Here is a 5,600-nt window from a genome sequence, read left to right on the forward strand (position 1 = left end):
ACTGAATTCAGACTATGATTAAGAGTTATAATTAAATGAAACGTCAAAGAACACGATACAACGAATCATCTTCTTTTTCTAATAATTTAATGAAACGTGAAAGCTTCCGCGCTACGCGCGGGATGGGCGAAAGTGATTACAGACGTGGAGTAAGAGTAATAAACAAATGAAACGTCAAAGCTTCCGCGCTTCGCGCGGGAGGGGAAATACTGAATTCAGACAAGGACACGATACAACGAATCGACTTCCTTCTCTAATAATTTATTAAAACGTCAAAGCTGCACTCAGACAAGGACACGGTACAACGAATCGTCTTCCTTCTCTAATAATTGAATGAAACGATAAAGCTTCCGCGCTTAGCGCTAGATGGGCGAAAATAAATACAGACAAGGATTAAGAGTAAAAATTTATTGAAACGTCAAAGCTTCCGCGCGGGAGGGCGGGAGCGAATTGCACTCAGACATGGAAACGATACAACGAATCGTCTTCTTTCTCTAATCATTTAATGAAACGTCAAAGCTTCTGCGCTTCACGCGGGAGGGGGAAAACTGAATTCAGACAAGGATTAACAGTCGAGAATGGTACATCGAATCGTCTTCTTTCTTTAATAATCAAATGACACGTAAGAGCTATCGCGCTACGCGCGGAGGAAGTGGAACTTGATTCAAACATTAAGGATTAAGAGTCGAGAATGGTACATAAAATCGTCTTCTTTCTTCAATAATATAATGAAACGTCAGAGCTTCCGCGCTACGCACGGAGGAAGGGGAACTTCATTCAAACATTAAGGATTAAGGATGGTACATCGAAACGCCTTCTTTCTTTAATAATCTAATGAACCGTCAGAGCTTCCGCGCTACGCGCGTAGGAAGGGGAACGTTATTCAAACAAGGATTAAGAGTCGAGAACGGTCCAACGAATCGTCTTCTTTCTCTAATAAGTTAATGAAACCTCAAAGCTTCCGCGCTTCGTGGGGGAGGGCCCTCCCTGCACCCAACCCCCTAGGGAGCGCGCTTCGCGCACTCTGTAACTCTCCTGGCTATGCCCTTGGGGAGGGGTGCAACCTGCCACAAGCTTCTACCTCTTGATTGCTTTGATCCATTGCCGAAAATATTTTGGCACCTATCATCCCCCCCAACCACGGATACAAATCGACACCCTTGACTCCCATGCACCCTCAACTCTCTCTCTCTCCCTTCGTCTCTTCTCCCTTTCCTCCCACATGCTCTCTCTTCTCTTTCCTGCATCCATCTTCACTCACATGCACCCTCAACTCTCCCTTCCTCCCTTGATCCTCTTCTCCCTCCGTCTCTTCTCTCTTTCCTGCCTCCATCTCCACTCAGTGCACTCTCATCTCTCTCTCCCTTCCCTCCCTTTATCCTCCACTCACATGCACCCTCAACTCTCTCTCTCCTTCCCTCCCTTTATCCTCCACTCCCATGCACCCTCAACTCTCTCCCTTTCTCCCTCCGTCTCTTCTCCCTTTCCTCCATCATGCTCTTTCTTCTCTTTCCTGCCTTCATCTCCACTCCCATGCACCCTCAACTGTCTCTCTCCCTTCCTCTCTCCGTCTCTTCTCCCTTTCCACCCTCATGCTTCTCTTTCCTGCCCACCACCTCCACTCACATGCACCCTCATCTCTCTCTCCCTTCCCTCTCTTTATCCTCCACTCCCATGCACCCTCAACTCTCTCTCTCTCTTCATTCCTCTCTTGATCCTCCCCTCCCTCCGTCTCTTTTCCCTTTCCTCCCTCATGCTCTTTCTTATCTTTCCTGTCTCCATCTGTACTCCCATGCACCCTCATCTCTCTCTCTCTCCCTTCCTTCCCTTTATCCTCCACTCCCATGCACCCTCAACTCTCTCTCTCTCCCTCCCTCTCTTGATCCTCCCCTCCCTCCGTCTCTTCTTCCTGCCTCCCTCATGCTCTTTCTTCCCTTTCCTGCCTCCATCTCCACTCACATGCACCCTCAACTCTCTCTCTCCCTTCCCTCCAATCCCATCATGCACCCTCAACTCTCCCTTGATCCTCTCCTCCCTTCGTCTATTCTCTCTTTCCTGTCTCCATCTCCACTAACGTGCACTCTCATCTCTCTCTCCCTTCCCTCCCTTTATCCTCCACTCCCATGCACCCTAATCTCTCTCTCCCTTCCCTCCCTTTATCCTCCACTCCCATGCACCCTCAACTCTCTCCCTACCTCCCTCCGTCTCTTCTCCCTTTCCTCCCTCATGCTCTTTCTTCTCTTTCCTGCCTCCATTTCCACTCCCATGCACCCTCAACTGTCTCTCTCCCTTCCTCCCTCCGTCTCTTCTCCCTTTCCACCCTCATGCTCTTACTTCTCTTTCCTGCCCACCATCTCCACTCACATGCACCCTCATCTCTCAAACCCTTCCCTCCCTTTATCCTCCACTCCCATGCACCCTCAACTCTCTCTCCTCCTTCCGCTCTTGATCCTCCACTCCCTCCGTCTCTTCTCCCTTTCCTCCCTCATGCTCTTTCTTATCTTTCCTGTCTCCATCTGTACTCCCATGCACCCTCATCTCTCTCTCTCTCTCCCTTCCCTCCTTTTATCCTCCACTCCCATGCACCCTCAACTCTCTCTCTCCCTCCCTCTCTTGATCCTCCCCTCCCTCCGTCTCTTCTCCCTTTCCTCCCTCGTGCTCTTTCTTCCCTTTCCTGCCTCCATCTCCACTCCCATGCACCCTCAACTCTCTCTCTCTCTCTCCCTTCCCTCCCTTTATCCTCCACTCCCATGCACCCTCAACTCTCTCTCTCTCCCTCCCTCTCTTGATCCTCCCCTCCCTCCGTCTCTTCTTCCTGCCTCCCTCATGCTCTTTCTTCCCTTTCCTGCATCCATCTTCACTCACATGCACCCTCAACTCTCCCTTCCTCCCTTGATCCTCTTCTCCCTCCGTCTTTTCTCTCTTTCCTGCCTTCATCTCCACTCAGTGCACTCTCATCTCTCTCTCCCTTCCCTCCCTTTATCCTCCACTCCCATGCACCCTCAACTCTCTCCCTTTCTCCCTCCGTCTCTTCTCCCTTTCCTCCATCATGCTCTTTCTTCTCTTTCCTGCCTTCATCTCCACTCCCATGCACCCTCAACTGTCTCTCTCCCTTCCTCTCTCCGTCTCTTCTCCCTTTCCACCCTCATGCTTCTCTTTCCTGCCCACCACCTCCACTCACATGCACCCTCATCTCTCTCTCCCTTCCCTCTCTTTATCCTCCACTCCCATGCACCCTCAACTCTCTCTCTCTCTTCATTCCTCTCTTGATCCTCCCCTCCCTCCGTCTCTTTTCCCTTTCCTCCCTCATGCTCTTTCTTATCTTTCCTGTCTCCATGTACTCCCATGCACCCTCATCTCTCTCTCTCTCCCTTCCTTCCCTTTATCCTCCACTCCCATGCACCCTCAACTCTCTCTCTCTCCCTCCCTCTCTTGATCCTCCCCTCCCTCCGTCTCTTCTTCCTGCCTCCCTCATGCTCTTTCTTCCCTTTCCTGCCTCCATCTCCACTCACATGCACCCTCAACTCTCTCTCTCCCTTCCCTCCAATCCCATCATGCACCCTCAACTCTCCCTTGATCCTCTCCTCCCTTCGTCTATTCTCTCTTTCCTGTCTCCATCTCCACTCACGTGCACTCTCATCTCTCTCTCCCTTCCCTCCCTTTATCCTCCACTCCCATGCACCCTCATCTCTCTCTCCCTTCCCTCCCTTTATCCTCCACTCCCATGCACCCTCAACTCTCTCCCTACCTCCCTCCGTCTCTTCTCCCTTTCCTCCCTCATGCTCTTTCTTCTCTTTCCTGCCTCCATTTCCACTCCCATGCACCCTCAACTGTCTCTCTCCCTTCCTCCCTCCGTCTCTTCTCCCTTTCCACCCTCATGCTCTTACTTCTCTTTCCTGCCCACCATCTCCACTCACATGCACCCTCATCTCTCAAACCCTTCCCTCCCTTTATCCTCCACTCCCATGCACCCTCAACTCTCTCTCCTCCTTCCTCTCTTGATCCTCCACTCCCTCCGTCTCTTCTCCCTTTCCTCCCTCATGCTCTTTCTTATCTTTCCTGTCTCCATCTGTACTCCCATGCACCCTCATCTCTCTCTCTCTCTCCCTTCCCTCCTTTTATCCTCCACTCCCATGCACCCTCAACTCTCTCTCTCCCTCCCTCTCTTGATCCTCCCCTCCCTCCGTCTCTTCTCCCTTTCCTCCCTCGTGCTCTTTCTTCCCTTTCCTGCCTCCATCTCCACTCCCATGCACCCTCAACTCTCTCTCTCTCTCTCCCTTCCCTCCCTTTATCCTCCACTCCCATGCACCCTCAACTCTCTCTCTCTCCCTCCCTCTCTTGATCCTCCCCTCCCTCCGTCTCTTCTTCCTGCCTCCCTCATGCTCTTTCTTCCCTTTCCTGCCTCCATCTCCACTCACATGCACCCTCAACTCTCTCTCTCCCTTCCCTCCAATCCCATCATGCACCCTCAACTCTCCCTTCCTCCCCTGATCCTCTCCTCCCTTCGTCTCTTCTCTCTTTCCTGTCTCCATCTCCACTCACGTGCACTCTCATCTCTCTCTCCCTTCCCTCTAATCCCATCATGCACCCTCAACTCTCCCTTCCTCCCTTGATCCTCTCCTCCCTTCGTCTCTTCTCTCTTTCCTGTCTCCATCTCCACTCACGTGCACTCTCATCTCTCTCTCCCTTCCCTCCCTTTATCCTCCACTCCCATGCACCCTAAACTCTCTTCCCCTTCCTTCCTCTGTCTCTTCTCCCTCGTTCTCTTTTTTTATATTTCCTGCCTCCATCTCCACTCCCATGCATCTCTCTCTCCCTTCCCTCCCTTTATCCTCTACTCACATGCACCCTCAACTCTCTCTCCCTACCCTCCGTCTCTTCTCCCTTTCCACCCTCATGCTCTTACTTCTTTTTCCTGCCCACCATCTCCACTCACATGCACCCTCATCTCTCTCTCCCTTCCCTCCCTTTATCCTCCACTCCCATGCACCCTCAACTCTCTCCCTTCCTCCCTCCGTCTCTTCTCCCTTTCCACCCTCATGCTCTTACTTCTTTTTCCTGCCCACCATCTCCACTCACATGCACCCTCATCTCTCAAACCCTTCCCTCCCTTTATCCTCCACTCCCATGCACCCTCAACTCTCTCTCTTCCTTCCTCTCTTGATCCTCCACTCCCTCCGTCTCTTCTCCCTTTCCTCCCTCATGCTCTTTCTTATCTTTCCTGTCTCCATCTGTACTCCCATGCACCCTCATCTCTCTCTCTCTCCCTTCCCTCCTTTTTTCCTCCCACTCCCATGCACCCTCAACTCTCTCTCCCTCCCTTCCCTCTCTTTATCCTCCACTCCCATGCACCCTCATCTCTCTCTCTCCCTTCCCTACCTTTATCCTCCACTCCCATGCACCCTCAACTCTCTCTCTCCCTCCCTCTCTTGATCCTCCCTTTCCTCCCTCGTGCTCTTTCTTCTCTTTCCTGCCTCCATCTCCACTCCCATGCACCCTCATCTCTCTCCCTCCCCTCCATTCCCTTCCTCCCTTCTTCACTACCTTCCCCTCTTTCTGGATTTAAACCTTACAACTAAATCATGAATTCAGACTAGGAA

Source organism: Strongylocentrotus purpuratus, unplaced genomic scaffold (assembly GCF_000002235.5).
Source record: "Strongylocentrotus purpuratus isolate Spur 01 unplaced genomic scaffold, Spur_5.0 spur5_scaffold_1, whole genome shotgun sequence".
Lineage (NCBI taxonomy): Eukaryota > Metazoa > Echinodermata > Echinoidea > Camarodonta > Strongylocentrotidae > Strongylocentrotus > Strongylocentrotus purpuratus.